This window comes from Scylla paramamosain, chromosome 1 (assembly GCF_035594125.1).
Source record: "Scylla paramamosain isolate STU-SP2022 chromosome 1, ASM3559412v1, whole genome shotgun sequence".
Taxonomy (NCBI): Eukaryota; Metazoa; Arthropoda; class Malacostraca; order Decapoda; family Portunidae; genus Scylla; species Scylla paramamosain.
The window spans coordinates 22608389-22631653 of NC_087151.1; positions in this window are offsets into that span (position 1 = coordinate 22608389).

Consider the following 23265-nt stretch of genomic DNA (forward strand, 5'->3'; position numbering starts at 1 on the left):
ATTATGGTGTCACCCTTTCTTCTCAATTGGACTCCTCCGATCACAATCTCATATCTGTATCTTGTCCTCTCGCTCCAATCCCTTCTCAGGATCCACCTAAGCGAAGATGCCTCTGTCGTTTTGCCTCTGATAGTTGGGGGGACCTGACTATTTAGCTGATTTTCCTTGGAATGACTACTGCTTCCGTGTCAGAAACCCGTCTTTGTGTGCCGAGCGCATAACAGAGATGATTGTGTCTGGCATAGAGGCGTACACTCTTCCCTCTTTTTCTCGACCTAAACCTTGCAAACCTTGGTTTAACACAGTTTGTTCTCGTGTTATATATATGATATATATATGATAGAGAGGTGGCCCACCAAAAGGTACTTAAGCCTGTCATCACCAGAATCTCATGCACTCCATATTTCTTCCCGGAACCATGGAAAGTATGTTCTCCAACTAGCCAAAAACTCCTTCATTAACAGAAAGTGTCAAAAATTTTTTTTAAGATCTAACTCCCCTTGTGACTTCTGGCACCTAGCCAAAAATATCTCCAATAACTTTGCTTCTTCTTCTTTCCCTCCTTTATTTCAACCAGATGGCACCACTGCTATCACATCTATCTCTAACGCTGAACTCTTCGCGTAAACCTTCGCGTAAACTCTACCTTGGACGATTCAAGGCTTGTTCCTCCCTCTCCTCCACACTCTGACTACTTCATGCTACCTATTAAAATTCTTCGCAATGATGCTTTCCATGCAGGCCTAAATGCTCTGAACGCTTATGGACCTGATGGGGTCCCTCCTATTGTTCTCCGAAACTGTGCCTCCGTGCTTGCACCTTGCTTATTCAAATTCTTTCAGCTCGGTCTATTAACATCTACCTTTCCTTCTTGCTGGAAATTTGCCTACATTCAACCTGTTCCTAAAAAGGGTGACCGTTCTAATCCCTCAGACTACCGTCGTGCCTATCTAAAGATTTTGAATCTATCCTCAACAGGAAGAAACTTTTGCTGTTGCCTTGGATATATCAAAAGCTTTTGATAGAGTCTGGCACAAAGCTGTTCTTCTAAATCTATTAACAGTGGTGTTCTTCAGGATACTTTCCTGTCACCCACTCTCTTCTTATTATTCATCAATGACCTTCTAGACCAAACTTCTTGTCCTATTCACTTCTTCGCTAATGATAGCACCCTGCACTTTTCCACGTCTTTTCATAGACTTCAGAAGTAAACATTTCATGCAGGGAAGCCACAGAACGCCTGACTTCTTATCTTTCTAAAATTTCTGATTGGGGCAGAGCAAATTTGGTATTTTTCCGTGTCTCAAAAACCCAGTTCCTCCATTTATGAACTTGACACAACCTTCCAGACAACTATCCCTTTTTCCTCATTGACACTTAACTGTTCTCCTTTTCTACACTGAGCATCCTCGGTCTGTCCTTTACTTATAATCTGAAGTGGAAACCTCACACCTCATCTCTAGCTAAAACAGCTTCTATAAAGTTAGGTGTTCTGAGACGTCTTCGCCAGTTTTTCTAACTCCCCCACCCTGCTGTTAACGCTGTACAAGGGCCTTATCCGTCCATGTATGAAGTATGCTTCACATGTCTGGGAGGGTTCCACTCATTCTTCTCTTCTAGACAGGATGGAATCAAAAGCTTTTCGTCTCATTACCTCCTCTTCTCCTCTTCAGCCTCTCTCTCATCGCTGCAATGTTGCATCTCTAACTATCTTCTACCGGTATTTTCATGCTAACTGCTCTTCTGATCTTGCTAACTGCGTGCCTCCCCTCCTCCCGCGGCCTCATTGCACAAGACTTTCTTCTTTCTCCCACCCCAACTCTGTTCATCTCTCTAATGGAGGAGTTAACCAGCATTTTCAGTCATTCATCCCTTTCTCTGGTAAATTCTGGAACTCCCTGCCTGCTTCTGCATTTCCATCTTCCTATGACGAATTCCTTCACGGGTGAGGTTGAAGACACTTATCCTTCAGTTTTTGACTACTGCTCTGGACCCTTTTCTGGAACTGGCATCTCAGTGGGCTTTTTTTTTTTTTTTTTTTTTTTTTGTTGCCCTCGGCCAGTGTCTCTCCTACATAAAAAAAATAATTAATTAATTTAATTAAAAATAAAAAATACCGGTTTCTTTGTATGCATTTTGGCGTTTTGGTACTTAAAATTGTGAAAGTCTCATAATACCCGTTTTTTGGTAATCGTGTTCTGTTTCTCAATTTAGAGTACTATTCACGTGTTTTAGCGTTTTCATACCTAGGAACTTCAAAAAACACTCATAATACATTTTTGTGATTATATCGTTTCGTTTTCCTGTATTGGCTAATTTCCACGTCTTTTGTCGTTTTGGTACTGAAAAAAAAAACACTTAAAACACAAATTTTTGAAAATATTCTCTTATTCCAGAATGTGTTCTTTGTATGTACGAGTATTTTGCATTTTGGTAACTAATATGATGAATCATACTAATAATACACGTTTTTTGTTAATGATATTCTGTTACCTAACATAGATTAATATCCATATGTTTTAGCGTGTCTGCACCTATGAATCTTAAAAAGACTCATAAGAAACGTTTGTGGTTTAGTTTCCTCATATTTTCTAATTTGTATGTGTTTTGCCGTTTTAGTACCTAAGAAACTGAAAAACATCGAAGACACGTTTTGGGTAATGTTCCATGTATTTTAGAGTTTTGGTACATAAAAATCTTAAAAAAAGTAAAAGACACAATTTTGATAACATTGTTTTAGTTTTCCAATACAGGTTTTTTTTTCCTTTGTTTTTAGCGTTTTCATGCCTAATATGCTTAAAAAAAAACGCAAATGACACGTTTCTGATAATGTCATTTCATATCCCCATATTGGGTGCTTTCCATGCATTTCGTCATTTTGGTAATTAACAGGCGCAAATAAACTAAAAATACACTTTTTTGGTGAAGTTGTTCAGTTTCTCCTAAAAGGACGTTTAGCATGCGTTTTAGCGTTTTCGGTACATACGAAGATGAAAACACTCAAAAATAACTTTTTGGTAATGTGTTCGTTTTCAATATAGTGTGCTTTGAATGCACTTTGCCGTTTTGGCACCTAACAAAAAAAAAAAAAAATCATTCATAATACAGGTATTTTAGTAATGTAGTTTTGTTTCTTCATAGTGTTTCTTCATATATATATATATATATATATATATATATATATATATATATATATATATATATATATATATATATATATATATATATATATATATATATATATATATATATATATATGTTTTTATGCATTTAGCTTTTTGGTACCTAAGACAGTAATTATTGTTGTTTTGTTCCTCAGTATAGAGCTATTCATGTGCTTTAGCGTTCTTATACCTAAGAACATCAAAAACAATCATAACAAATGTTTCTGATTATACAATTTCTATCTTTTCTTTATATTGGCGATTTTGTACCTAATAAACTGAAAAACATATAAAATATACATTTTTTGGAAATGATGTTATGTTTTTCAAAATGGAAATATTCATAAGTTTTAGCATTTCAACACCTAAGAACCTTAAAAACACTCATAAGACACATTTGTGGTAACATTGTTTTATTTTCCCATATCAGCTAATTTTTGCATTTGATTTGCGGTTTTGGTACCTAATATACTCGAAAACACCTTAAACACAAGTTTTTTGGTAATATTTTTCTGTTCCTCCAGATATTATGTTTTACATGTATTTTAGAGTTTTGGTACGTAAGAGGCTCAAAAACATTTGAAATACATGATTTGTTAGTAATGTTTAGTTTTCCTAAATGAGATGTTTTCCATGCTTTTAGCTTTTTGGTGCCTTGTATGCTCAAAACAAGAAAATGACAGGTTTCTGGTAATGTTGTTTCATTACCCAATATAGGATGCTTTCCATGCATTTTGTAGGTTTGGTATCTAACAAGACGAAAAAAAACACTTAAAATACACTCTTTTGATGAAGTTGTTCTGTTTTATCCATTTTATTTATTTATTTATTTATTTATTTATTTATTTTTATTTTTATTTATTTATTTATTTTTTTTTTTTTTGCGTGCGTTTTAGTGTTTTGGTACGTAACTAGTTTGAAAACACTAAAAAGACACTTTTTTGGTGATGTTTTATTTTCTAACTTCGTGTGCTTTGTATGCACTTTGGCGTTTTGGTACCTAACATTGATAATACAGGTTATTGGTATTGTAGTTCTGTTTCTTCATATAGATTTCTTTTTATGCATTTTGTCGTTTTGGTGCCTAATACGGTAAATAAGACTCTTAAAGCACATTTTTGTTAATTACATTATGTTACTAAACATAAAGTAATATTAACATGTTTTAGCGCTTCAGCACCAGTGAACCTTAAAAACACTTGTCAAATACGTTTGTAATACTATCATTGTATCCACATATTAGCATATTTCCATGTATTTTGGCGTTTTGATAAACTCAAACAGACTCAAAATATCCGTTTTTTGTAATGTTTTTTTTTCACTAGGAAGTGTATTTTTGCTTCCATTTTAAAGTTTTGGTATGTTACAAGCTTAATAACCGTCAAAACACACGATTTTGGTAATATTCTTTAATTTTCTTATATCGGGTGTTTTCCATGCTTTTTAGTGTTTTCGTGGCTGATATGCTCAAAAACACGCAAATGACACGTTTCTGGACCTGTCATGTCATTATTGTATATAGAGTGTTTTGCTTGCATTTTGGGGTTTTGTTACCTAACAAGCTCAAAAATCACTAAAAATACATTTAAAATGAAGTTGTTCGATTTCTCCATAAATGAGTCTTATGTTTTGAATGCGTTTTAGCGTTTCGGCACGTAAACAGTTGAAAACCATCAAAACCCACGTTTTTCGGTAATGTTATTTTATTTTCAAATATAGTGTGCTTAGCATGCATTTTGACGTTTTAGTACCTAGCAAATTCAAAAACATTTATAATACATATTTTTGGTAAAGTAGTTCAGGTTCTTCATATAGATTTCTTTTTTATGCATTTTGGCGTTTTGGTATCTAACATGGTGAATAAGACTCATAATACACGTTTTTTTGGTAATATTAATCTCTCTCTCTCCCAATATAGAGTACTATTCACGTGTTTTAGCGTTCTGATACATAAGAACATCAAAAACACTGATAACACACTTTTGTGATTATATAATTTAATTTCCATACATTGGCTACTTTGCATGTGTTTACGCATTTTGGTACCTGAGAAACTGAAAAATACTTAAAGCACACGTTTTTGGAAATATTTCTCTGTTTCTTCAAAAAGGATTACTTGTATGCATTTTGGCATTTTGGTATTTAACATGGTGAATCACACTCATAATACACATTTTTGATAAAGATATTGTTTCTAAAATACAGAGTAATATTCATGTGTTTTAGTGTTTCAGCAACTAAGAACCTTAAAAACACACATCGGAGACATTTTTTTGTAATAACGTTAAGTTTCCTTATACTGTCTACTTTGCATTTATTTTGACGTGTTGTTACCTAATAAAATAAAATAAAAATAACTCAAAACACATGTTTTAGGTAATGTCGTTTTGTTTCTTCAGAAAGGGTGTTTGAGTACGTAAAAAGCTCAAAAACACTAAAAAATACATTTTTTTTTATAAAGTGTTTCCGTTTCTCCATAAAGGGTGTTGTGCTTGCGTTTTAGCGTTTTGATACCTCAAAAACCTCGTTTTTGGTAAAGTTGTTTTCATTTCCAATATAGTGTGCTTTGCATGCACTTTGATAATGTAGTTTTGTTCTTTCACATAGGTCTCTTTATATGCATTTTAGCGTTTTGGTACTTAAAATAGTGAATAAGACTCATAGTAAACGTTTTTGGTAATGTAGTTCTGTTTCTCAGTATAATGTACTATTAACGTGTTTTAGCTTTATGATACCTTAGGACATCAAAAACACTCATATTACAAGTTTGTGATGGATGTCTTTTCGTTTCTTTATATAGGCTACTTTGTACGTTTTTTTTTTTTTTTTGCGTTTTGGTAGCTAAGAAACTTAAAAACACGTTTTTATGTAGGGACACAGGCCAAGGGCAACAAAAATCCCCCACCAACAAAAAAATATATACAAAATAAATTAAAAAGATAAATAAATAACCCGCTGAGACAATGGTCCCTGAACAGGTTCCGAAGCGGCAGTCAAAAATGCATAAGTGTCTTAAATGATAAGTGTCTTGAAGGAATTCAATTTATAGGAAGGTGGGAACACATAATCAGGCATGGAGTTCCAAACTTTACCAGAGAAAGGAATTAATGATTGAGAATACTGGTTAACTCTTGCATTAGAGAGGTGGACAGAATAGGGGTGAGAGAAAGAAGAAAGTCTTGTGCAGAGAGGCCGCAGGCGGAGGGGAGGCATGTAGTTAGCAAGATCAGAAGAGCAGTTAGCATGAAAATAGCGGTAGAGGGTAGCTAAAGATTTAACATTGCGTCGGTGAGAAAGAAGCTGATGCCAGTCAGTTAGATGAGAGTTGATGATACGAAAATCTTTTGATTCCACTCTGTCTAAAATAGCCGTATGAGTGGAATCCCCCAAACATGTGAAGCATATTCCATGCATGGACGGATAAGGACCTTGTATAGGCTTAGCAGCTGGGGGGATGAGAAATATTGTCGTAGAAGTCTCAGAGCACCTAACTTCAAAGAAGCGTTTTTAGCTGGAGATGAGTTTTGAAGTTTCTAGTTTAGGTTATAAAAAAAAAAAAAAAAAAAAAAAAAAACAGATGTTCAGTGTAAAAGAGATGAGCAATTGATTGTCTTTATACAAGAGAGGATAGTTGTCTGGAAGGTTGTGTTGAGTTGATTGGTGGAGGGATTAAGTTTTTAAGTCATTAAACAATTAATAATGCAAACAATTAATCGGAAATTTTAGAGAGATCGAAAGTTAGGCATCCTTGCGTGAACTGTTTACTTCCGGAAGGGTTGAACGTCTATAGAAAGAAGTGGAAAAATGCAGGGTGGTATCATCAGCGTTGGATTGGATAGGATAATATGTTTGGTTTAGAAGATCGTTAATGAGTAATGGGATGACAGTGGGTGACAGGACAGTACACTTAGGAACACCTCTGTTAATAGATTTAGAAGAACAGTGACCGTCTACCACAGGTAAACTTCCAGCAAGAAGGAGAGGTAGATATTGAGAGGCAGAGTTGAAAGAGTTTCACTAGGCAAGGTGCCAGCACAGAGACACGGTTTCGTAAAAGAAGAGGGACCCCATCATGTTCATAAGCCTTACGAAGTTTTAGGCCAACGAGGGCATGGAAAACTTCATTATGAAGAATTTTAATAGGTTGAAAGAAGTAGTCAGAGGAGGTGGAGGAGAGGCAGGATAGCAAAGGTTTGAGCGAAGAGTTCAGTTTTAGAAATAGATGTGATAGCAATGGTGCCATCTCTTTGAAATAAAGGAGATAAAAAAAAGAAGCAAAGTTATTGGAGATGTTTTTGGATAGATGCCAGAAGTCACGAGGGGACTTAGATCTTGAAAAATTTTGACACTTTCTTTTAATGAAGGAAGTTTTGGCTACTTAAAGAACAGACTTGGCATGGTTCCGGGCAGACATATAAAGTTCATGAGATTATGGTGTTGGAAGGCTGAAGTACTTTTTTGTGGGCCATCTCTCAATTATATACAGCATGAGAACAGGCTGTGTTAAACAAAGGTTTGGAGGGTTTAGGTCGAGAAAAAGAGTGAGGAATGTATGCCTGCCTCTATGCCAGACACTATCTCCTCTGTTATGCACTCGGCACACAGATACGGGTCTCTGACACGGATGCAGTAGTCCTTCCAAGAAAAATCAGCAAAATACCTCCTCAGGTCCTTCCAACTAACAGAGGCAAATCGCCAGAGGCACCTCCGCTTACGGTAATCCAAAAGAAGGATTGGAGCGACAGGACAAGATACAGATATGAGATTGTGATCGGAAGAGCCAAATTGAGAAGAGATGGTAACAGCATAAGCAGAAGGATTAGAGGTAATGAAAATGTCAAGAATACCTGGCGTATCTCGAGGACGGCGAGGAATACAGGTATGAGAGAGGTGATAGGTGAGAGGAATACAGCACAGATAAATTTAGTTTGAGAGTGACTCTGTAGTCGTAGCCAGACAGTATAAAACTCTGAAGATTCGATAGCGTGGGCGCGAGAGCAGGTTAAAGCACTGCGCACATAAAAACAACATCAAGATTTGAATTAAAACACAGGTTTTTGGAAATGTTGTTCTGTTTCTCTGGAAAGGGTTGTTTGTATCCATTTTTATCATTCTGGTACCATAAATGGTGAATCACACTCATAATAAACGTTTTTTGATGACTATGTTCTATTTCTTAATATTGTGTAATATCTATTAATTTGTTTCAACGTTTTAGCATCTAAGAACCTTAAAATCAATCATAAGACAGGTTTGTGGTAATATATTTTCGTTTCCCATCATTGCATTTGTACAGGAATTTTAGTATATAATGAACTTAGAAATACTCAAAACACACGTTTTTGATAATGTTGTTATGCTCCTCCAGAAAGATTAATTTGAATGCATTTCAGAGTTTTAATACGTAACAAGCTTAAAAACACTGAAAAAAAAAAATTAATAATATTGTTTTGTTTTTCAATATATTTTTTTTATATCTTTATTTATTTATTTATTCATTTTGTGTGTGTTGTGTGGAAAACTCTGAAAAGAAACATTTTTGGTAATGCTGTTTTCTTTTCCAATATAGTGTACTATAAATGCAGTTTGGTCTTTTGCTATCCAACAGGTTAAAAAAAAAAATTTTTGGTAATGCTGTTCTGTTTCTTCATATAGGTTTCTCTGTATTCATCTAGGCGTTTTGGTTAATAACATGCTGATAAACACTCAAAATTAACTTTTTAATGAAATTGTTGTTTCTCCATAAATTGTGTTTTGCATGCATTTTACCGTTTTGGAACGTAAGAAGATAAAAACACACAAAAGCCACTTTTTTAAAGTATTTTTTTCTTCCTAATATAGTGTGCTTTCTATGCACTTTGCCATTTTGGTACCTCAAAAGTAGGGAAAAAAAAAAAAAAAAAAAAAAAAAAAATATATATATATATATATATATATATATATATATATATATATATATATATATATATATATATATATATATATATATATATATATATATATATATATATATATATATATATATATATATATATATATATATATATATATATATATATATATATATATATATATATATATATATATATATATATATATATATATATATATATACAGGTGTTTGATATTGTTGTTGTGGTTTTTCATATGGATTTTCTTGGTAAGCATTTTGGCGTTTTGGTACCTAACATGGTGTATAAGGCTCATAATACACGTTTTTGGTTATGTTCTCTTCCTCAATATAGAGTACTATTTACGTATTTTAGCGTTCTGATAGCTTAGAACATTAATTACGCTCATAATTCACGTTTATGATTATGTTTTCGTTTTCCTATGCTGGCTACTTTTCATTTGTCTTGGCTTTTTGTTACCAATCAAACAGTAAAACGCTTAAAACACACGCTTTAGGATATGTTCTGCTTTCTTTTTATGAATTTCAGCGTTTTGCTATCCAACATGGTGAAACAGACTCATGACAGTCGTTTTAGGTAGTGATGTTCTGTTTCTCAGTATAGAGTAATATTAATCTGTTTTAGCGTTTCACCACCTATGAACATTAAAAACATTCATAAGAGACGTTTGCGGCAATATTATTTAGTTTTCTCTTGTTAGTTGATTTGCATGTGCTTAACCAATATGGTTCCTAATAGACTGAAAAACTGTCAAAACACATGTTTTTGGTACCTAATAAGTTCAATTTATTTTATTTTTTTTTTTTTGGTGGGGGAGGTAATGCTATTCTGTTTTTTTATATAGGTTTCTTTAAATGCATTTTAATATTCTGGTAAGTAACAAGCTCAAAAAACTCTTTTTTGATGAAGTTCTTCTCTTTTTCCATTAAGAATACTTTCCATCTGTTTTAGCGTATTGAAAAACACTCACAAGAAAAGTTTTTGGGTAATGTTGTTTTCTTTTCCAGTATGGTGTGCTTTGCATGGACTTTAGCATTTTGATACCTAAGAAGTTCAAAAACATTTATAATACAGATTTTGGTAATATAGTTGTGTTTTTTCATATAAGTATCTTTATATGCCTTTTGGCGTTTTGATATTTAAAATGGTGAATAAGTCTCATAATACACGTTTTTGGTAATCATGTATTTTTCCTCAATATTATTTACGTGTTTACCTATAAACTATAAACTATAAACTATAAACTATAAACTATAAAACACTTAAAACATACATTATTGGAAATTATCTGTTTCTCCAGAAAATGTTTTTTTTTGTATACATTTTGGCGTTTTTGTACCTAAAATAGTCAATGAGACTCATAATACACGCTTTTAGTAATACTGATTTGCTTTTCAATATAGAGTAATACTTATTTGTTTTAGCGTCTCAGCACCTAAGAACCTCATAAAGAACCCTCATAAAACATGCTTGTGGAAATACCGTTTAGTTTCCTTATAACGGCTTAATTCACAAATGTTGAGGCGTTTTGGTATATAATGAATTGAAAAATATTTAAAACACTCATTTTTGGCAATATTGTTCTGTCCCTCCGGAACGGGAGTTTTGATGCATTTTAGAGTTTTAGTATGTAAGAAGCTCAAAAGCACTCAAAAGATACGATCATCATAATGATGGTAGTTTTACCATATCAGGTGTTTTCCATGCTTTTTAGCGTCTTGATGCCCAATATGCTCAAAACAGGCAAATGACACACTTCTGGTAATGTTGTTTCATCGCCCCATATAAGGTGCTTTAAATGTATCGTTTCGATTTATTATATTGATTTCTTTACATGAGTTTTTGCGTTCTTGCACCTAACAAACTATAAAACACTTAAAACATATCTTATTGGAAATTATCTGTTTCTACAGAAAATGTTTTTTGTATACATTTTGGCGTTTTTGTACCTAAAATAGTCAATGAGACTCATAATACACGCTTTTATTAATATGTTTTCGTACATAAGAAGCTCAAAAACACTCAATAAACAGTTTATTTGTGAAGCTATTCTGTCTCTCCATGAGGGGTATTCTTCATGCCTTTTAGCATTTTGCTACGTAAAAGCTGAAGAAAGTTCAGAAACCACGTTTTTTACAATGTTGTCTTCTTTTCCAATATAATATGCTTTGCAAGCGCTTTGGCGCTTTGGTATCTAACGAGTTAAAAAACAGTCATAATGCTGGTGTTTGGTAATGTGGATGTGTTTCTTAATAAAGGATTCTTTGTATGCATTTTGCAGATTTTGTAACTAACATGGTGAATAATATTCATAATGAATGTTTTTCTTGATGTTGTTTTGTTTCTCAATATAGAAGACTATTTTCGTGTTTTAGCGTTCTGATATTTAACAAAAATAAATAAATTGATAAAAGTAAATAAATGAATAAATAAAAATAAATAAATAAAATAAAATAATGTATAAAAAATAAATAAATTATACTGGTTGGTGACTGTGTCGTTTCGTTTCCCTATATTGGCTACTTTGCATGTGTTTTGGCGTTTTTGTACTTAACAAAGTGAAAAAAAAAACGTTTTTGGAAATATTGTCATGTTTCTCTCCATTAGGTGTTCATGGTATGCATTTTGCGTTTCTATACGTAACACGGTGAATCACATTTATAATAGACATATTTTTCATTTATTTATTTATTTTTTTTCCAATACTGAGTATTATCCATATCTTTTAGTATTTCAGCACCAAAGAACTTTAAAAACATTCATAAGATCCCCAGATTGGCTAATTGCCATGTTACCATATTTCCATGGCGCTTTGCTACCTAATAAACTCAAAAAAAACACTCAAAATACACGTTTTTGGTAATGTCCTTTTGTTCCTTCAGTAAGGATGTTTTCATGTATCTTAGAGTTTTGGTACGTAAGAAGTCCAATAACACTCAAAAGACAAGATTCTGATATTGTTGTTTAGTTTTCTAATATATGGTGTTCATGATTCTTAGCAGTTTGCTGCCTAATATTCTGAAAAAAAACACGGAGACGACACGTTTCTGGTAATGTCATTTAATTATCCATAATGCATGCTTTGCATGCATTTTGGCGTTTTATTACCTAAAAAAAAAAAAACACTAAAAACACACATTTTTGATGAAGTTCTTTTTCTCCATAAAGGGTGTTTTACGTGCATTTTACCGTTTTCGTACGTTATAAGCAAAAGAATAGTCAAAAGCCACGTTTTTTTGGTAATGTTTTCTTTTTCGAAATAAGGTGCTTTAAATGTTGTTTGGAGTTTTCTTATCTAACAAGATAAAGAAAAAACAAATTCAAAATACACTTTTTTGATGTTCTTTTTTTTCCATAATAGATGTTTTACATGCGTTTTACCGTTTTGGTACATAGGAAGCTGAAAAAAAAGAGCCATGTTTTTAGTGATTTTATTTTCCGAAATAGTGTGCTTTGCATGATACAGGTTTTTGAAAATATAATTTTCTTTTTTAATAAACGGTTCTTTGTATGTGTTTTGGCGTTTTGGTACCTAACATGGTAAATAAGACAATACAGGTTTTTTTTTTTTTTCAATATAGGGTACTATTCAAGTGTTTTAGCATTCTAATGGTAAGAACATGAAAAACACTCATAATTTACGTTTTTTATTATATCGTTTCGTTTCCCTCTTTCGGGTACTTTACATGTGTTTTGGGGTTTGGTAGCTAATAAATAACACTTTAAACACACGTTTTTAGAAATGTTGTTCTCTATCTCTAGAAAAGGTTCTTTTTATGTATTTTGGTGTTTTGATACTTAACATGATGGAACACACTCATAAAACACGTCTGTGGTAATGATTTTCTTTTTCTTTTTAAGATAGAGAAATATTCATAGGTTTTAGAGATTCAGCACCTATGAACCTTAAAAAAAAAACACTCATAAGACACGTTTCCGGTAATATTTTTTAGTTTCCCCATACTAGCATATGTTTAGGCGTTTTGTCACCTAATGAACTGAAAAAAAAAAAAACACTAAAACACACGTTTCTAGTAATGTTATATTCCTCTTGAAAGAGTGTTTTGTATGCATTTTTAGAATTTTGGTACGGAAGAAGCTCAAAAACACAAAAGTCATGATTTTAGTAATATTGTTTACAGGGTTCCTATATTGGATGTTTTCCATGATTTTTAGCAATTTTGTACTCTATATGCTCAAAAACACGAAAATGACACGTTTTTGGTAAAAGCGTTTAATTACCCTACATAGTTTGCTTTGCTTACATTTTGGCGTTCTGGTACCTAACAAGCTCAAAAAACACTCAAAATACACTTTTTTTCAAGAATTTGTTTTGTTTCTGTATAATGGGTGTTTTGCATGCTTTTTACCGTTTTGGTTCTTAAGAAGCTGAAAAAAAAAAAACACAAGAGTTAGGTTTTTGGTAATGTATTCTTTTCTATTATAGTGTGCTTTAAATGCTCTGATGCGTTTTGATATGTAATAATTTCAGTCTTAATACAGATTTTTGGTAATTTAAAAGTGTTTCTTCATATATATTTCATTGCATATATTTTGTCGTTTTTGGTACCTAATATGGTGAATAGAACTCAATACACGTTTTTGTTAAAGTTGTACTGTTTCTCACTATAGAGGACAATTCACGTGTTTTAGTGTTTTGATACCTTAGAACATAAAAATAAAAAAAACACTCATAATACACGTTTGTGATTATATCGTTTCATTTCACTATACAGGCTACGTTCCATGTGTTTGGTAATTTGGTACCTAGCAAACTCAAAAATACTTAAAACACACGTTTTTTTAAATGTTCTGTTTCTCCAGAAACTGTTATATGGCGTTTTGGTATTTAACATGGCTAATGACATTCACAATACACGTTTTTTGGTAATGAAGTTATGTTGCCTCAATATAGAGTAATATTCATATGCTTTAGCGTTTCACCTCATAAGAACCTTAAACACTCATAAGACATGTTTGTGGTAATATCGATTAGTTTCTCCGTATAGGCTACTTTGCACCTAAAACGCACGTTTTAATAATGCTTTTCTGCTTCTACAGAAAGAGTTTTAGAGCTTTTCAGAGTTTTGTTATGTAAGATAAGATGTTATGTAAGATGATGAAAACACTCAAACGACACGATTTTTGTAATATTGTTTAGATTTCTCATAAAGGTAGTTTTCCATGCTTTTTACCGTTTGAGTGACTAATATGATGCAAAAGAAACGTTTCTTGTATTGTCGTTTCATTACCCTATATAGGGTGTTTTGCATGCATTTTGGCGTTTTGGTATCTAACAAACTAAAAAAATATTGAAAATACATTTTATGATGATGTTCTTTTTCATTCTTAGTAACGGGTGTTTTGAATATGTTTTAACGTTTTGGTACATAAAAGCACTCAAAAGCTGCGTTTTTGGAAATGTTTTTTTTTTTTTTTCCATATATAGTGTGCTTTGCATGCACGTTGACGTTTTGGTACCTAACAAGTTCAAAAACAGGATTTTTGGTAATAGAGTTATTTTCTTCCAAACAAGTTTTTTTTTTTTTTTTTTTGTATGCATTTTGGCGTTTTGATGTCTAACAGGGTGAGAAAGACTCACAATACACATTTTTTTTTTTTTCTGTAATATTGTTGTTTCTGAATATAGAGTACTATTCACGTGTTTCAGCATTCTGATACCTAAGAACATCTAAAGCTCTCATAATACATGTTTGTCATTTTTATCGTTTCGTTTTCCTATATTGGCTAATTTCCATGTGTTTTGGCATTTTGGTACCTAGCATACTGCAAAAAAAAAAAAAAATGTTTTTGAAGTTTTTCTGTTTATTTAGATAGGGTTTTTTGTATGTATTTTGATATTTTGGTACCTTTTATGGTGAATCACAGTTATAATACACGTTTTTGGTGATGATGTTTAATATTACTAATAATTAATATTAAATAAAATTAATGATATTAATATGTTTTGGCGCTTCAGCCCCTCAGAATCTTTAAACACTCATAAGGCATGTTTGTGGTGATATATTTTATTTTCCCTATATTGGCTACTTTTGATGTGTTTTAGAGTTTTGGTACCTAATAAACTAAAAAAAAAAAAAAGTGCTCAAAACACACTTTTTGGTAATGTTGTTCTCTTGCTCCAGAAAAGGTGTTTTGTATACTTTTTAGAGTTTGTGTAGATTAGAAGCTGAAAAACACTAACATGACACGATTTTGGTAATACCATTTTTTTTTCCTTTATAGGATTTTTTTACATGCTTTCCAACGTTTTGGTTCCTAATATACTAAAAAACGCGCAAAATGACACATTTCTGATAATGTTATAACATTGTCCCATATAAGCTGTTTTGTATGCATTTTGACATTTTGGAACCTTAAAAGCTAAAAAATACTCAAAAGACACTATTTTCAAATAATTTATGTTTCTACATGAAAGGTGATTTGCATGCGTTTTAGTGTTTTAGTGCGTAAATTGAAAACAGTCAAAAGCTCAGTTTTTGTTAATGTTGTTTCATTTTCCAATATAGTGTACTTTGTATGCAGTTTCACGTTTTGGTACCTCACAAGTTTAAAAAGTCATAATACAGGATTTTAGTAATGTAGTTGTTTCTTCATATATTGTCATTTTATATATTTTAGCGTTTGGCACCTAATATGGTGAATAAGACTCAAAATACACGTTTTTGTTAATGATGTTCTGTTTTTCAATATAAAGTTATATTAATCTGTTTTAGCGTTAAGCACTTAAGAATCTAAAAACACTCATAAGACACGTTTGTCATAATATCATTTAATTTCCAAATAATGACCACTTTGTTTTATTACCTAATAAACTGCAAAATGCTCAAAACACACGTTTTTGGTATTGTTGATCTGTTGCTTCATAAAGGGTGTTTCATATGCATTTTAGAAATTTTGTTTGTTAAAAGCTCAGAAACATTAAAGTGACACGATTTTTGTAATATTGTTTAACTTTCTTAAATAGTTTTTTTTTCCCATGTTTATTTATTTATTTATTTATTTTTATAGTTTTGTGCGTAATATGCTCAATAACACGCAAATGACACGTTTCTGGTATGTTGTTCCATTACCCAATATAGGGTGCTAAGAATGCATTTTGATGTTTTGGTATCTAACACGCTCAAAATCACTCAAAATACATATTTTGGATGTTGTTCTGTTTTTTTTCTATTAAGCGGTGTTTTGCATGCGAGCCTGTTGTCTTTAACGTTCGAGAATAGAGTGTAAAAAAGGTGTCTGCTCTAACCTCTTAAACTACTGGACTATTGCTTTAATTTCCTGCCCCTCTGAAGTTTTGAATATATCCTGAATAGGAAGATTCTTAAACATCTATCATTTCACGACCATACATGTGATCGCCAGTATGGGTTCAGTCATGCCCGCTCTACTGGCCATCCTTACTGAGTCTTGGTCATCTTCTTTTAAGGGATTTTGTGAAACTTTCGCTGTCACCTAAAAAATATCAAAAAGGTTTTTACAGAATATGGCACGATCTTTAATTTCCAAACTACCTTTCTACCTACTTACCTTCTATCTTTTTCTCTGTAATTTCACCTCAAATGTCCTTTCTGTCCGTTTTATTGTTGCTGTTGTAGGCGGACACTATTCTTCTCCTAAGTCTACGTATTAACAGTGGTGTTCCTATTATTCATTAATGATCTAAGACAAAATTCTTGTCCTATCCACTTCTACGCTGATACCACTATGCACATTCCTACGTCTTTTCGTAGACGTCCAACCCTTTAGAAGCTAAACAGCTCACGTCGGGAAGCCACACTACGCCAGACTTCTAATTTCTTTAAAATTTCTGTTTGGGGTAGAGTAATGCCTCAAAAACTCAATTCCTTCATATATCAACTTAACAGAGCGTTCCAGATAACTATCCCCTCTTTTTTATTGACACTCAGCTGTCCCCTGCTGCTACATTGAACTTCCTCTGTCTGTCTTTCATTAATAATCTAAGCTGGAAACTTGACATCTCATCTCTAGCTAAAACAGCTTATATGAAGTTAGGCATTCAGAGTCGTCCCCGCCAGTTTTTCTCACCCCCCTCTCCCACAACTTGTTTTTGGGCGTAGTATTGTCCATGTGTTCCCAGGAGTGAACGAAAACACAAGTAGAACAGCTACTGTATATATATTAATAATGGTACAGAAGCGTAGAGAGCCACGTGACCAACTGGCCCGCGAAGAGGGGATGTGGGCAAGTGTCAAGCTGTGACTGAGTGGGTGCGCAAGGGAAGACGCCAACTGAGACCCACAAATAAAATAAAAACGAATAACGTCCAGTAAGCAAATAAATAAATAACTAAATGAATAAATGAATAAGTGATGAATAATAATACATATAATAATTACAATAGTTATAATGTAAGAAAAGAAAATGAACTTTATATATATATATATATATATATATATATATATATATATATATATATATATATATATATATATATATATATATATATATATATATATATATATATATATATATATATATATATATATATATATATATATATATATATATATATATATATATATATATATATATATATATATATATATATATATATATATATATATATATATATACAATCATAAGCTGCTGACAATGTACATATAGAGGGTCATTATCAATGCATGTAAGAAGTTCCAACCATGTATAGGTTCCACTCATACCGCTCTTTTAGACTGGGTGAAATAAAAGTTTTTAGTCCTATCAATTTCTCTAACTGATTGTCTTAAGCCCTTCTCTCATCGCTGCAATGTTGCATCTTTTGATATCTTCTAATGCTATTTTCACTCTAACTGCTATTAAGATCTTACTGACTGCATGCCTCCTCTCCTCTTGCGGCCTTGCTGTACAAAACTTTATACTTTCTCTCACCCCTATTCTGTCCATCTCTCTAAAGCAAGATTACCAATATTTTCAGTCATTCATCACTGAGACTCTCTGCCTGCTTATGTATTTCCTTCCTCCTATGACTTGAACTCTTTCAAAGTAGGCTTTAAGACAATATCCTCCAATTTTGGATGATTCTTTTTGACCTCGGTTTGGGAACTGGCGCTCAAGTGGGCCTTTTTTTCGAACTTTTCATTGCCCTTGACCAGTGTCACTCTTACTTAAAAAAAAGAAAAAAAGAAATAAAACAAAAAAACAACATCAACGACAACATCAACAACAAAAAAAAACAACAACGACGACAACAACAACAACAACAACAACAACAACAACAACAACAACAACAACAACAATAATAGTATCAACAAAGAACGTCATCATTAGCAACTACATTGTCATCATCAATGATAAAACTTAGTTAACGAAGAAAACAAAAACAAACATAAAATGACAATAACAACATGAGTAACAAGAAAAAAAAAATGCAAACACAACACAATTCTTGCAATGAAGCGATTATCAAATCTTCCGTACCAAATAGCACACACACACACACACACACACACACACACACACATATTAATGATGATAATGACAATAATAATGCCGATAATGTACTATACTAAAATTGTAATTTAAAATTATTATTATCGTTATTACAACTATAATAATAATAATAATAATAATAATAATAATAATAATAATAATAATAATAATAATAATAATAATAATAATAACAAGAGGAAGAACAACAATACTACTACTATTACTAATAATAATAACGATAATAATAATAATAATAATGATAATTATAATAATAATAATAATAATAATAATAATAATAATAATAATAATAATAATAATAATAATAATAATAATAATAATAATAATAATAATAACATAACAAGCATGCAAGAACATGACAATTAATTATAACGACAAACGACTGTTTCTTATTACTGGTTGCAGGAGGAACTGTCCCCCACTGAATCGTGACATGTATTGCGCCCGTTATTTCAGGGAATGTGGCATGAATGACCCTTCTTCCTGCCCCTGTGGCAAGCAGTAGGTAGTTTGAATTCTTTCCAGTGAAAAAGAGAGAACATGGCTATTATTATTTTTATTATTCTTCATCCACATCTTACAATGATTATGATTGGTATTATTCTTAATATAGTTTTTTCTTCTTTTCTTTTTTTTTTTTTCTTCTTCTTCTTCTTCCTCTTCTTCTTCTTCTTCTTCTTCTTCTTCTTCTTCTTCTTCTTCTTCTTCTTCTTCTTCTTCTTATTATTATTATTATTATTATTATTATTATTATTGTTATTATTATTATTATTTTTTTTATTATTATTATTATTATTATTGTTTATTATTATTATTATAATTGTTGTTATTAATATTATTATTATTATTATCATTATTATTATTATTATTATTATCATTATTATTATTATTATTATTATTATTATTATTATTACTATTATTATTATTATTATTATTATTATTATTATTGTTATTAAAAAAGCATGGAATCTATTTTATATTGGAACACAAAACAATACTGCCAAAAACGTGTCTTTTCAGTGTTTGTGAGCTTTTTGCGTACGCTAAATCGAATGGCAAAAAAAAAATAAAAAAAATATTGCGAAACAGAATAACATTACCAAAAACGACTTTTTGAGATTCTTACCTACAACAAAAAACGGCAAAATGAATGAAAAATACACTGTATGGGAAACGATACGATATTACAAAAAACATGTATTACAAGTGTTTCTGAATTTCTTAGGTACCAAAACGCTAAAACGCGTGAATAGCACTTTCTATTTACTAGAAAAGAACAGCATTGACAAATATATCTTTTTTATTTATTTATTTATTCTTTACGTTGTTTTGTATCAAAACGACAAAATGGATGCAAAACACTCCTTATGGAAAAACAAAAGGGCATTACGAGAAATGTGTGTTTTTGAGCTATTTAACTACCAAAACTCTAAAATGTGTTAATAGTACCCTATATGGTGAAACAAAACTACATTATCAAAAACGCTTATTTTGATTGGTTCTTTTTTCACATTGTTAGGTACCAAAGGGACAAAATGCATTTAAAGCACTCTGTATGGGGAAATGAAATGACATTACAAGAAATATTTCTTTAGAGTGTTTATGAGCTCGTTAGGCATCAAAATGCTATAATGCATTGAAAGCACTCTATATTGGAATACAAAAGCACATTACGAAAAGTGTGCCTTTTGAGTGGTTTTGAGCTTCTTATGTATCAGATCGCTAAAATACATACTAAACATCCATTGTGGATAAACAGAATAACATTACCAAAAAAAATGTGTTCATATGGTGAAACAAAACAACATTACCTGAAACTTGTATTATTGTTTTTGACCTTCTCAGGTACTAATATCCTAAAATGCGTAAATAACAATCCATATGTAGAAACTGATCAACATTACCAAAAGCGTGTATTTAGGTATTTTTCACAATGTTAGGTACCAAAACGCCAAAATACCTATATACCCCATATAAAGTAATTTCACTTTATATGGGGAAAGGAAACGTTACCAGAAAAGTGTCTTTTTAGTGTTTTAGGCAACAAAACGCTAAAATGCTTAGAAAGCACCCTAGCAGCTGGGGGGGATGAAAAAAAAAAAAAAATGGCAGAGACATCTCAGAACACCTAACTTCATAGAAGCTGTTTTAGCTAGATATGAAATGTGAAGTTTGCACTTCAGATTATAAGTAAAGGACAGACCGAGAATGTTCAGTGTAGAAGGGGGGACAGTTAAGTGTCACTGAAGAAGAGGGGATAGTTGTCTGAAAGGTTGTGTTGAGTTGATTGGAGGAATTAAGTTTTTGAGGCATTGAACAATACCAAGTTTGTTCTGCCCGAATCAGAAATAAAAAAAAAAAAGATCAGTAGCCAGGCGTTCTGTGGCTTCCCTGCATGAAACGTTTACGTCCTGAAGTGTTGGACGTCTATGAAAAGACGTGGAAAAGTGCAGGGTGGTATCATCAGCGTAGGAGAGGATAGGACAAGAAGTTTGGTTTAGAAGGTCATTGATGAATAATAAGGAGAGAGTGGGTGATAGGACAGAACCCTGAGGAACACCACTGTTAATAGATTTAGGAAAAGAACAGTCACCGTCTTCCACAGCAGCAATAGAACGGTCAGAAAGGAAACTTGAGATGAAGTTACAAAGAGAAGGATAGAAGCCGTCGAAGGATAGTTTGGAAATAAAAGCTTTGTGCCAAATTCTATCAAAAGCTTTTCATATATCCAAGGCAACAGCAAGAGTTTCACCAAAATCTCTAAAAGAGGATAACCAAGACTCAGTAAAGAAAGCCAGATCACAAGAAGTCTTCCTTGACTGAACCCATACTGGTGATCAGATAGAAGGTTGTTTAAGAATCTTCCTGTTCAAAAACTTTAGATAGGCAGGGAATTAAAACAGTAAGACGGCAGTTTGAGGGATTAGAACGGTCACCCTTTTTAAGAACAGGCTGAATGTAGGCAAATTTCCAGCAAGAAGGAAGGGTAGATGTTGATAGACAGAGCTGATAGAGTTTGACTAGGTAAGGTGCAAGCACGGAGGCACAGTTTCGGAGAACAATAGGTGGGACCCCATCAGGTCCATAGGCCTTCTAAGGGTTTAGGCCAGCATGGAAAACATCATTGCGAAGAATTTCAATGTGAAACATGAAGTAGTCAGAGGATGGAGGAAAGGGAGGAACTAGCCATGAATTGTCCAATGTATAGTTTTTAGCAAAGGTTTGAGCGAAGGGTTCAGCTTTAGAGATAGATGTGATAGCAGTGGTGCCATCCGGTTGAAATAAAGGAGGAAAGAAGAAGAAGGAAAGTTATTGGAGATATTTTGGGCTAGATAGCAGAAGTCTCAAGGGGAGTTAGATTTTGAAAGATTTTGACACTTTCTGTTAATGAAGTTGGAGAACAGACTTGGCATGGTTCCGGGCAGAAATATAAAGTGCATGAGATTCTGGTGATGGAAGGCTTAAGTACCTTTTGTGGGCCACCTATCTATCATGTATAGCACGAGAACAAGCTGTGTTAAACCAACGTTTGGAAAGTTTAGGTCGAGAAAAAGAGTGAGGAAAGTATGCCTCCATGACAGACACTATCACCTCTGTTATGCGCTCGGCACACAAAGATGGGTCTCTGACACGGAAGCAGTAGTCATTCCAAGGAAAATCAGCAAAATACCTCCTCAGGTTCCCCAACTAGCAGAGGCAAAACGCCAGAGGCACCTTCGCTTAAGGGGATCCTGAGGAGAGATTGGAGCGATAGGACAAGATACAGATATGAGATTGTGTTCGGAAGAGCCCAACGGAGAAGAGAGTGTGACAGCATATGGAGAAGGATTAGAGGTGAGGAAAAGGTCAAGAATGTTAGGCGTATCTCCAAAACGGTCCGGAATACGAGTAGGGTGTTGCACCAATTGGTCTAGGTCGTGGAGGATAGCAAATTGAAGGTTAGTTCACCAGGATGGTCAGTGAAGGGAGAGGAAAGCCAAAGCTGGTGGTGAACATTGATGTCTCCAAGAATGGAGATCTCTGCAAAAGGGAAGAGAGTCAGAATATGCTTCACTTTGGAAGTTAAGTAGTCAAAGAATGTCTTGTAGTCAGAGGAGTTAGGTGAGATTTATACAGCACAGCTGAATTTAGTTTGAGAGTGACTCTGAAGTCGTAGGCAGATGGTGGAAAACTCAGAAGATTCAAGAGCGTGGGCACGAGAGCAGGTTATGTCGTTTCGCACATAAACGCAACATCGAACTTTGAATTGAAAATGAGGAAAGAGAAAGTAGGAGGGAACAGAAAAAGGGCCTACTGTCACTTGCCTCATATACTTGATTTTCAGTGAGGAAAAGAAGATGAGGTTTAGAAGAGGAGAGGTGGTGTTCTACTGATTGAAAATTAGATCTTAGACCGCGAATGTTGCAGAAGTTAATGAAGAAAAAGTTGAGGGGGGTGTCAAGACACTTAGGGTCATTATCAGTAGAACAGTCCGCTCTGGGGACATTTGTGGTTCCAAAAAACGTATATTTTCAGTGTTCTCAGCTTGTTACATACAAAAATGCTAAATTGCATGAAAAATAATCTATTTCGGAAATTAAATGATATTAAAAGAAATTTTTATTATTAATGTTCTTGAGCTTCTTAAGTACCAAAAGGCTAAAACGCGTAAATAGCACTTTATATTGAGAAACAGAAAATTACCAAAAACATTTGTT